Source organism: Cyprinus carpio, chromosome B24, assembly GCF_018340385.1.
Source record: "Cyprinus carpio isolate SPL01 chromosome B24, ASM1834038v1, whole genome shotgun sequence".
In the NCBI taxonomy this organism is placed as follows: domain Eukaryota; kingdom Metazoa; phylum Chordata; class Actinopteri; order Cypriniformes; family Cyprinidae; genus Cyprinus; species Cyprinus carpio.
The window spans coordinates 6,805,583-6,818,588 of record NC_056620.1 but is presented as its reverse complement, the minus strand read 5'-3'; the positions used below and the strand labels follow the sequence as shown (position 1 = coordinate 6,818,588).

At 36.2% G+C, this 13,006-nt stretch overlaps 1 protein-coding gene across 1 annotated transcript in view; it reads left to right on the top strand.

The window, feature by feature from the left end:
• The first annotated feature begins 8,188 nt into the window (after nt 1–8,188).
• LOC109066497 overlaps nt 8,189–13,006 on the top strand; it is a 107,541-nt gene continuing 102,723 nt past the window's right edge. Inside the window, exons 1-2 of the mRNA XM_042752059.1 lie at nt 8,189–8,270; nt 10,784–10,868. The gene's annotated coding sequence lies outside the window, so the exon portion shown is untranslated. The remainder of the gene's footprint in view (nt 8,271–10,783; nt 10,869–13,006) is intronic.

Genomic DNA, 13,006 nt, shown 5'->3' with positions numbered 1-13,006 from the left:
GGTCCTGGAGAACCCCCAGCACTGCACATTTTGGACGTCTCCCTAATTAAACACACTTGTACCAATTCTTCAGCTCCAAGACCTCAAATCGCTGTCAGATACAGGAGACATCCAAAATACAGTGAGTACTGGGGCTACTCCAGAACCAGGGTTGGAAACCTCTGCATTAGGTCATCCTGTGTGGAAAGAGGAGCTTTAACATTTGCTTTTCATTCAGGAAGTGAAGGAGAAATGCCTGGCTGACCTTTTTTCATGTGCTTTATTTTACAAACTTGCTACAGCAATTATTTCAAGAGTTTCTCAGAACACTCAGCATAAAGCCATAAACATAATGAGGCCTGGCACCAAAATGAAAGTGTGTCAATAATTCTGAGTACTGTGGAAGTTTTTACAAGCAGCTACAGTTTGTGCTAAACAAATATTAGCATGCAAGTGTCACTCCATCTGAAGAAATATGATAAGCAGCATTTGGCTTCTAAGAAAGTAAAAAGTGAGTTTACCATCACCACATCCCAACACACTTTTGCCACTTTCACACTAGAGCTTTTCATGTGGACATGAGTCATTGTGATGTCAGACTAGTTTGCTTGTTTGTGTGAATGTAGGATTCTAACTTGTACATGCACCACCAAACCACACCCAAGTCTGCTTGGAAAGTGCTGTGGGGTACAGTTCATGATTAGTATGAATGCAACTCAACCTCACTGGTGGAAGTACAATGCAAATTATACTAGATGATATATATATTTATCTTTCCATGCTCCAAGTTATATTTAGTGTAGTATCACACATTTCCCTTTTTTAATTTATCTATTTATTTATTTTGCTAGTCTCTAAATTGTCTTTGGAGAGAAGCTCACATTGTTCACATCCTTTAGCAACCAGCCAAATCACCCTATAGCAGTCAGATAACACTAGCGCCCGCGTACTGTGGGAAGGCCCTACCAACTACCAAAAACACCCTAGCACATGCATCTACCCTGAACACCTAGAAACCTCACAGCAATGCCTGCATACTTTCAAACTTTTTAAACCACCAAAATATTTAAACAGCATTATGCATATTATGTAACTTTTAAACTCTAGGTAGCCAAAACTGAAAATTCTTTCAGAATTGTACTCACTCTCACTAAAAAAAATATTTTAGAAGATTATACCATGCTAGTTATGGATGAAGTGTGGCTTCAATTCACGCTCTTGGCCATTGAATCGTTTTTGGAACATGAAACTTTGGACCTCATTGACTAGACAAAAAAAAAAAAAGGAAAAAAATCTTTCTAAATGTTCTGTAGAAGAAAGCAAGCCATACAGGTTTGTAACAACATGGGTAAGTAATGATGATATAAATTGTATTTGTTTGCTTTTTAGTCCACAGTGATGAAAGAGAGATTCATGGTCTGTCATCAGAATACAAACAACCCCTGTCAGGAAGTGATGCCAAAAGCACCTCAAGATGTTCTCTAAAAGCTCCCTGCAGCTCCTGATGTTCTAAAGATCAACTCCTAATGATGACCTTAGGCCAGTTTCTCCAATTATTTGTGGTGCCCTTTTGCCAATCATGTCAGTCTCATGCACAATACGACCACTAAACTAGAGATGCTTTTTCATGCCAGGCTTGTTCACACGATCTTTCCTCTTTTCTTTATCACAGTGAGCAGGCATGCCGCATTCAAAGAAAGCAGAAAATTCTCTAATAGTCTTATTCCTCACTTTACCATGCATATTAAATAAATCATGGCAGACACAGCCTCTGAGCAATCCAGTTTGTAAAACACTCTGTAAATATCACACACATCACAGCTGTAGTTTTCACTCAGATATCAGCTGTGCTCTAAAACCCACTCACTCTCTACTGTCTACTTCTAAGCATCCTAAGTGAAATGGAGCTTCAGATGTGATTCTTTTGGACCACTCCATAGACAGCAATTCTGTATTCATAATAAATAGCATTTCTCATGTGAAACACATTAAAAGACTTGACATACTGTACAAAATGCCCATTTAACCCTGATACTAAGCTGTTGATGAGGTACCTTAAAGTAGTAACAGTACAGATACACAATTTCTTAAGGGGAAGGGGAAGTCATGGCCTAATGATTAGAGAGATTGACTCCTAACCCTAAGGTTGTGGGTTTGAGTCTCGGGCCGGCTATACCACGACTGAGGTGCCCCTGAGCATAAATGGCTGCCCACTGCTATGGGTGTGTGTTCACGGTGTGTCTGTGTTCACTGCTGTGTGTGTGCACTTCGGATGGGTTAAATGCAGAGCACGGATTCTGAGTATGGGTCAACGTACTGAGCTGTATGTCACATCACTTAACATGTAGGTACTATACAATACTTATACAGTAGTTTGTTATCAAACTATCATTGTTAGCTTCAGTTTATACATACATATTTTAAAAACTAAAATTAAAGTGATTTTGTGGGAATTGTCAGTATTATGGACCTGTTTTGTTGTGTTGTCCCTCCCCATGTGCTCCGTGACCCAGTGTCTCCCTTGTTTGATTGTGTTCATGTGATTCAGGTGTGTCGTGTTAATTGTCCTCACTACCCCATGTGTTTAAGTCCCAGTCTGAGCGTTCTGTCCTTGTTGGGTCTACATGGTGATGTATGTTTGTCTTCTCCCGTTCCTGGTTTGTATTACCCCTTGTGTGTATTCATTCATTAAAGACTGTTTATTTTAATCTGCATCTCTGTCATTCACTCCGACACAGTGCGGGACAGAAATAAAAAGTACATTAGTTTAGTTTCACTTTTGTTCGTTTAAATTTTTATTTCAATTGTTTTCATTTCAAGTTCAAAATAAAGTAATAACACTAAGCCCAGTAAATATTTCATATTCTAAAATATTAAATATTTCTAAAATATGAATGATGTTTTTCACCATGTGATGAAAAATGAATTTCTGTGTCATCAGATGCTTAAAAAAAAAAAAAAAAATTCTCAAATGACATCTGAGGCCTGCAAATCCATTGTTTTGTGTTGGGACCGATGCATTTATTCCCTATGATGCCCTGTTTACATCAGAAGTTGAACTGACATAGTTGAAATGCATACAAATACGAGATTTGATATATTTCAACATAGTGTAGTGCTGCAGCTTTCACTTTTGAGTAATCTAGACATGAATAATAAATTAGCCTTCAGGTTTATGTATTTTTTCCCTGATATGAGCTGTGTTATTTATAGCTTCATCTTTAGTACAAGCTTAAATATATGACAAAATATTGTGACATTTTGATGGTGGAAGGGGCTGGTGCAGGCCAAACAAACATTTACTTAATCAATCACTGAAATTTTGCATCAGGCAATACCTCCTGTAGCGCCACTGCACGCGCACCCAAACCCACACCAGACTCGTCCTGCCAGACTCTGAAACATGGTTTGATTATCTTTGCATTCATTTGCACCAGTGTTTAATGGTGGATTATTGGAAGGAGAGAGGAGGTTTTATTTTGCTGTATTGTTTTGTTTGAGTGACCTTGAACGCACAGGCCAAAGGCACTGAAGTAAAAAAAAAAATTTAAAAAAATCAATTAAACACAGTTTATAGTTGAAACAAAAAAAAAAAAGAAAAAAAAAAGGCTAATTGAACAGCTGCAGTCTGATGAAATGCTACTCCATATGCCCAAGTAAAAAAAAAAAAAAAAGCAATTTTTATGCATCTAACAGAGGAAGAGAGAGTGAAAAACTCTCATTTAATCAACTAACATTGATATTACTTCTGGCAATTAGAGGCATGCTGATAATGATATGAGTTTTCAGCTGTAAATAATTATGCTGCCTCCAGGCCATGCTTTCCTTCCTCACTGTATCTATAAACAATAATCAAACCACCAGGCAAAAGTTGAGGGGCTTTTGTTTGTTGCCATGCTGCAGTTTGGGGAAAAACATCGGTGTGGCCCCCTGGTGTTGCCCTTGGCGGCTCTGACCTTCAGGAGCCTGGTGCTGGCAGCATGGGGAGCTAATGCATCAGCCTATCGATCCCTACACTTTCACTTCAAACGGCCTGTGTGCGTGCACGCTTATTTAGCCCGAGAGCAGGGTGTGACGCGGAACGCTCCTGTGGCCTAATATTGTGAGAGACATGCAGACGGGTTGAAGACTGCACTTTCACTGTTGCAGTCTGAGATTTAATAATGAGGAAGATGCACACAGACCTCACGCAGCTCTGTTTTAATTGTTTAGCAGATTCAGTCTTGAATCTATTGCAGTCTCAGTAAGCATATGGGTTTGGCTAATTGTGGCACATAGATTAGCAGTTAGCGCCTATCTCAGTTTTTTATTTGTGACCCTGGACCACAAAACCAGTCATAAGTTGCACGGGAAGCCTACATTTGTAGCAGTATCCAACAATACATTCTATGGGTCAGAATTATTGATTTTTCTTTTATGTCAAAAATAAATAGGATGTTAAGTAAAGATCATGCTCCAGGAATATATTTTGTAAATATCCTACCGTAAATATATCAAAATGTAATTTTTGATTAGTAATATGCATTACTAAGAACCTCATTTGGGCAACTTTAAAGGAGATTTTCTCTATATCATACATCAATGGAAAGCTTATTTGTTCAGCTTTCAGATATATCTGAATAAAAAATAAATAAATAATAATAATAATAATAAAAAAAAAATAAAAAAAACTGACCCTTATAAATCTGGTTTTGTGGTACAGGGTAACATTTGTTACATGAGTCAATTAAGAACCAACTAAATTGATTAAAACAAATCAAAGTGTATCAGAAGAAAATGCACACATGTATATATGGGTGAAAAGGGCTAGTTGTTGGACTTTTTAGTCTATAGTGAATATTCCTTGGTGTAGAGAGATTTGTGAAAGTCAATTTAATTATACCCCCACTCCACACACACGTACACACACACACACACACACACACACACACACACACACACACACACACACACACACACACACACACACACACACACACACACACACACACACACACACACATTACAAAAAAGTGCAACATTACCCAGCCTGTAACTATATGGTTTGTATTATTTTTAGCTGTTAAACAATCATTATACACAAAACCATTGTTATGACCAACAAAAATGTAATTAATAATTATATTAGCATGTGACAACCTGCCCCATCCTGAAACGATGCACAATACAGTTAAATACACCCACTATCAGCTCAGATTATACTCTTGTCTCATAGCAAAAAAACAAAAAAAAAACAAAAAAAAAACAAAGCAAACAAACAAAAAAAAAACACACAAACTTAGAAATTGTGGCAATTAATGAAGCTGTAAATGTACTACCTCAGGAAATTCACATCAGTGAAAGACTGCAGCATTTCTATTCTTTCCTAACAGCAGTACGTGAGGTGTTGTAAGCGCTGAAAGCAGCGGACAGTGAACTTTGCTTACTAACTTCATCTGGTGTGAGTAGAGACTAAGATGAAGAACATAATTAAGAAAACACATGGAAGGCTACTCGAGGTCTACGATTAATTAGCCTCCTGTCGATATTCTCATCAATACCCGATTAACAAATGACACATTGCCCTATGAATGCTATTGATCCGCCTGCATTTCACAGCATTAATAAGCTGAAGCCTCCTAACAAACTGAAAAGCTGACAAAACAGAGGAAAGTCATTTCTCTCCAACAGCTTGTTGATCCGCTTTGACAGAAAGGCCTGTCTAATGTCAGAGAGAAACTTGCTTACTTTACAAGTTCACACAAAACAACCAAACTAAAGCTCAGTAACTCAGTTTATTTGTCAGTGAAGGTTTTTTTTTTTTTTTTTTGAAGTTGGATCTACTAATTACAGTAAATTTTATTTACATTAATATTACAATTCATATTCATTGCAGACAATGGCTTGAATACAATTTCTACAGCATATTTAGATTTACAGTAAAATAAAAATTTTTTTTTATATTTTTTGGGGGGGGGGGTGGGCAAAATTGAAATATCTAGATATGATGTAACCAGCTGAAGACTGTGAAGTAAATCTGTTTTATTGTTTAAATTTAACTTTAAAATTATTATTATTATTATTATTATTATTATTATTATTATTTATAATATTGTTTTTGAATTAATGATTAATAGGTGTACACTCAGATATATTCAAGGTATGGGAAATATTTGATGACTTTTTACTTGATCACTATTTTGTCAGTGAATTAAAAGTTTTCTTGAAAATGGTTGGAAAGGTTTACAAAAAGCAACATGAATAAAAAATATTACATTTTAAGAGTCACACAAATGTGTTTTATATTATTTCCTTTTAATTACAAGCCTCTACATTTACTGGATCTGTATGGTCTCCTCTCATTACAGAACAATTAAATAAACAGGAGACTCTTCAGCCAGGTTTAGCTCCAGACGTACTATATGGTCTCCGTTTTGACAAACGACTGCAAAGTGAGGTAAAAAAGGACCCAATATAAATTAATGGTGCCCTAGCAGCTCAAGGTTTAGTCCCCTTACGCTAATGATAGTAATGAACACTTAGATGAGGGATGATCAGGCCTGTCCTCCAGTCAGAGCTTTACGCAGGTTAATTAGGTAAGATAACATCATCAACCTCTTTCATGCCTACACATGGAATTAATTGGATAAGCTGAAGCTGGATTCAGGTCTATATATAATCATGTGAACAATCAACTGGAGTAATGGAGAAGAGACGCTGGCCACGTCACAAGATGTCTTATTTAGATTCTCTAACAACCTGCCTAATAAGCACATGGACACTAATGGCATACTTTACAATAATGAATCGGTAAAGTAGAACAATAGCAGCGTGGCAGTTGCTGCATCTGTAAAAAAAGACATCATGGGCAGTTTGATGTGCTTATCATAATATTAAGTAATTAGTCAGAGCATGAAGATGTGATGAAGTGTGGTTTAATAAAATCCTGTCAATGAAAATGTCTTTGAGGAAAACATCAATCAATCCATGATTTGAGTTAAGATATGAAGGCACTTCAATTATTGTTATTGATTTGTACATTGATATTATTAACACTGTAATGACTTATGCCATATACGGGTGATACTTCAATTACTGGAACTCCGTCCCCCAGGATTATTTAATGAAATAATAGATTATGACACATTATAGCCAAAACCCACCCGAACAGGCATAATCAGATATTTATTCTAGGACATGCAAACACATTTTAAAATAGATAAAATACAGTTTCATTTTTCAAGTAGTAGTCAAAAGTGCCCTAACTGAAGTGACATCCAATCATTAGATTTACACACATCATCTTTTCAGAAGTCTTAAAAAAAAAAAAAAAAAAAAAAAATTCACAAGTATCTTGTGACTGGTCTTGTTATCATGTGTGTGCATAATGGGTATGTTCTTAGGCCAAACATTTACCATGCTGTGGTGTGTCATGTACAGGAGAGCAGTGTGTTGCATGTAGCACCTATCATCCATCACAGCAGATGTTTGGCTCCTCTCATTGGCTTTGTGTGAAGTACGTTTGTAAATTATGTATGAGGAACTTTTGTGTAAATTGTCATACTACATAATATATGTTTACAAAGCTGCATGAAAGCTCACCTTAGATGGGAACTCATTACAATAATTGATGCAGAGAGGTAACAAAGGGCTCTTTTGCACATAAAGTCACTTTCTGATCTCCATCAATAATGAAAGATCATTTAGAATAGACCGGATAGGCCATCTGCTACACGCACCTCTCAACTCATCAGCCAAACTGACAAACACAACATTTTCCTTCAAAGATCATTGTGTACAGACACATTATAAATGTATGTCATGAGGGAAAATTTACACACACAATACAGAATTGTTATAAATTAACCAGCCCTACTACAGTGAAGGGTGGGCTCATAAATATTAATTAGATTACGTGACTGGACACTCCAGCAAAGTTACCAAGCAACGTCAGCATCAATTAATATGCATGAGGTAAGCCTTCACCATTGTGCGAGTGAACCGTAGTTCGGTGAACTCCAGGATACGTCACTGTCACCATAGTAATGGACGCCTCACATGACAACTCTAAGAGAATCAGCAATGCATGTCAGTGTGACCCGGAATGTTTTTTTTTTTTTTTTTAATCAACTTTGTATTACTTTTTAACCACTGCAAGCAAAAACAAACAAACAAACAAACAAAAACTTTTCGTTTACTGAATGAATGCGCTGTTTTACTGGCATAACAGACTGAATGAATGCGCTGTTTTACTGGCATAACAGCACATTAACATCCCATAATGACATTCCAGTGTTTCATACCTAACTGAGGTAAGTGATGTAAGAAGTGTGTGTCTTTGTGTGTTATTGACCCCAGTGTCATAATGTCTCAACATATACTGTATTTCCTATATTGAAATGCTGTTTTGTCTGCAGTGAAATGCCAGAAATATGCTACTTTGATCTGTATTGTGCTCTGTTTGGTATTGAAAGAGCAGAATATTTTAGGTGTAACTGTGCAGCACTGTAGAGAGTACACTTTCTCCATGCCCTTGTTGTCTATAATCTATTTGACCTTTTTGTCCTTTATTGTGAGTACTCCTTACTTATTATAATCCACAAATACTTTACTTATTCGCAGAGTTCACTGCGACGTGAATAAATGATACATTTCCTTTGTTTTATTCTCTGGTTATTTGCTGCTATTGTTGTTGTTGATGTCAACATTAGCAATATGTTTTGTAATTTTTAAAGTCTTATCTTATTATGAAAAATTATTTATTGTAATCATTGTTGTGCATACTGAATGTTGATGACTGTGCATGTTTACATAAATACTACTGTAATACATTTATTGCACCATAATTTAATCTTGTTACATTAAATATAGTAGATTGGTGTTAATAATCTAGTCAACTCTGATGACTCTTCGTTCAATAGCCCAAATAATTTTGAGGGCTTGAGTGCTTCTAATGTAGATTTTGGTCATTTTGAAGCAGAAATATGTTATTTAAAGCATTTTGAAATAAACTAATCTCTACACCTGCTTAATTTATAATTGTTTCTCTGGGTTTGCTGGTTAAGGAAGGGGTATAGCTACAGCCACCAGGGCTTACTGGGCATGTGCACATCAATATTTTGTCATTTTTGTCACACTAAACAACAATTACTATACTATATATTATACTATTACTATATATATTGGGGTAGGTGTAGACGTTAATAAAACACAATCTAATATCTAGCTAATTTAATTTATTGTTACTTTCCGGCCATAGCTGTAGCCCCTCTAGCCACAGCCAGCTTTGTTATGTATAGAAGCATAGCAGCTTTAAGGCAAGTCATTTCACTTGCGGGCCATGTTTGAAAAGCCTCTCAGGGATGCAAGAGCAACTCCTATCTATTTGAATTGGGAAACATTAAATTCTCCAAAACTGTTTGCAAAGCTTACAACTAAAATTTATATTTGAAATCACCAAAGAAATGTAACAACAAATGTCTTATAAATGTTGTTCCTTTTGCTCAAATAGCATTGAAAAAAGCACATTTTTCAGACTAGACCAGCCTCTGTGTATGCGCAGTCTTAAGTGCACGTCTTAGAATGCTGACTGTTTCTATAGCAATTGCAGCTGCAGTGATGCAATGACTTTATAGATTAGCAATTTGCTCTTTTACTCAGAAGGCGGGGTTTCCTTTGATAGAGCATATTAAGTGTTGCATTTTTTTTCCAATTCAAAACTGTACAAGTGACACGTCTTGGGTATTCTATAGTCTTTAACTGTGTCCCAAATTATTTACTATACACTATGTACTTATGCACTATGTAGGCCTATTCAACCAAGTAGTATACGAGTTTTATAATGTTATTAATCAAAGTCTGATAGTCCACCCCCCCTTTCCCTTCACAACATAATTAAAGCTGCAACTGAGTGCATGAAGAGTTCAACATTCCACACAATTTTTTTTTTTTTGGGGGGGGGGGGGGGGGGGTGGTTATTTAAGTGCATCATGTACTTTTTCTTTTTGAAATTTTCAGTGTGCACACTACTCACACTATTTAAACTACAAAACATCATAGAATAGTGCTTAAGTGTGCGATTTGGATGCACCTTTTGATATGTGCACGGTTACACTCTGGGTTTAGATAAGCCAGCTCAGTCATTTCCGGTCAACTGTCAAAATCAGCTGTGCTGTAAGGGGAGCGCCCTTTGCTTGGTTTCTCTGCATAATCCATTCACAGTCTGAAGAAGTTTTGTTTGTTTAAGAGGACCAAATGACCATGTATAGCCTACCGTTTCAGGAATAAACAGTATATAAACATACGTGAGTGTAAAAAATGTAGTGAGGAGATCACTAAATCATGCCACGATAGACAGTGATAATGGAACAAAACACCTAATAAGCTGATGTCAAAAATGGAGCTGTGCATTAAGTGATACAGACTAAATTCAGAATAATAATAATAAAAATAAATAAAAAATCAGCAGCAACAAGTCTGTGTTGGCTGAATATATTAAGCAGCTTTTACAATTAAAGATAAAAACTTGAAAGATGTAGTCATTAAATTAAATATAAAAATATTTCAAAATATGTAATGCATTATTTATTTGTTATGCCATTAATATTTAACTTATATTGTTAACTACAAATTAAATAAGTATCTAAATAATTCACCCTAATAGTCACAATCACACAAGAGAGGCAGAGATAAGTGATACAAAACAGCAGGTTTATTGAGGATAATGGCAGGAGTAATCAAGGCAACAGTCTGAAGTTGAGTAATCCAGGAATGGAATGGTTTCGGGGATCTTAGCTGTATGATGATGGCTATCTTTGTATTGCAGGTAATCTGGAGGAGCGGAGGAGCAGTGGAGCTGAGGAAACACTGGAAGCAGATCATCGGAGTGACTTCAAGGAAAGTACAAACAGGTAAGTAATCAGGTACGTTTAGCATAGCAAACTGTAGACCAGACAATGTGACTGCGGGGAGAGTGCAAGGATATAGGGAGTGTGATGAGCTGTGACAGGTGATGAAAATCAGTAGTCAGGTGATTGGGATCTGGTGAGCTTTGGGGACGGTGACTGAGACTCCCTGACACTAATAGGGTATTGATGTCTTGGTTTATTTATTTATTTATTTATTTTAATGCCAAGAGATTTTGTGACTTGTTGTACTTGATATACTTTATTATTCACTACAGTAAAAGTACAAAAATTTGTTATAATAGTCATTTTATAATAAATCGAAAACATGTGAAAAAACTAAGGAGTTGAAATGGCAGCTGAGCTAATGAGTGATCCTCTGCTGCCATCTCTTGGTAATAATGGTAATTCCATGTCATTTTTATCTTAAAAGTCTTTGTTTTCCACCAGGAGTCACATTTTTTCATATCCTCTTCATGAATGAAAAGTGACTCTTTAACTAAATTTTACTGCACAGCTGTAAAGTTGAGAAATAATAAAGGTTTTAAAATGTTATAAGATTTGAAAACATGCTCATGACTGTGAAGGCAGACATCCCTCCACTCCCAGAAGTTCCAAGAGTCTTCCGTGTATTCATAGTGGCTTCCTGATGCCTACAAATTAGATACCATATCATGGAAATCATGGAGGCAAGAGAGAGAACGAGCAAGAGGAAAGATTGCCACTTGAGCGAGAAACACGTAGTGATAATATAGCAAGCAAAATCATAGCCAGCTATAAAGTCACCAGGATCCAGTCCTCTGTAAATTCTTCATGAATAAAAATTTGTTCTCTGAATGAATAAATAGTTTGCTGATTAAAACTCCTCATATGAGTGTCTGCATTTAATTCAGTCTAGGCAGTTTGCAATAATGTTTAGAATCTGTGGTATGAAAATGATTGCTGTGAGATGCTGGCGGAGTGAATGAGTCTTGAGGGCACGGTTGTTTTTGGACTTTTAGTCTTTTACACTTAATTTGACACTTTAGAAAGTTAAAAAAGTGGGAACTTGCAGTTTAGGGTCAGTGATATCCCCATCTTATCTTATGAGTAAAATAGGGCAAAATCCTGGGCATGTGCAATAGAGGTTTTTTTTTTTTCTATGAGCAGGGGAGGTTTTTGTGAGTATCTACCTTTATATGGTATATATCAAATGAGCTTCACCTTAAGTTTACATGCTGGCTTATCTTTACACGGAAAATTCTAAAGAACGCTCTATGCCAAATGGTCAACTGACCATTTGCAAAGACCTGCCCTCCTTAGTTACTGTTACTATCTCTGACAAACAATGCCGCTCACACGCTACACATCATGTTCTCAGGCAGTGAAAAATACATTGCAGAGCAAAGAGGAAACTCACAACACACCGACAGACAAGACAGAGCAGGTTACTTCTGGTATGAAACACAGTCTCAGGACTCTCAGCTTTCAAATTTTGTCATTTTTAAAGAAATTCAAACAATAAATACAGTTTTGTGGCTCTTTAATTACATATCACTGTTATTGCTTTAGTTAAAGCAGCATCTGAACCGATCGTCTTTTCATATTTACTTAAAGCACGAAATGAACATGAATGAACATCAGAACGCATTTTATTTTAATGGCGGAACACTCCACTTTTCAAGTTTAAGTCCACTGACATTAATCTACTCTCCTGTCTGATTTGTGGTTGGGATACAGTTGTGGCTCCTGGGCATGTGCAATACAGTATATCAATACAGTATCAATACAGTGTATTTTTTTTTGTCACGCTGTACAACACATACTTCCTGTTTTTGCATTATTGTTTAGGGTTGTGGTAGGTGCAGACTTTAATAAAACACAATCTAATAGGTAATAATAATAATAATAATAATAATAATAATAATAATAATAATAATAATGATTCATTGTTAGTTTCCGGATGTAGCTCTCAGACAAAAAGGAGGATTTGGCATTATGATTGGTCAGATTACCTGTCAATCAAGCTCTTTGCGAAAGGTCATTTGGGCTGATTTTGTTTCGCAGACCTGGCAACCCTGGTCCCTGATGGAGACAAAGCTACAATGCCCATAAAATGAATGGAAATGATGATTCTGTCTAAAGAAATAGTAAGTAAAATGTGT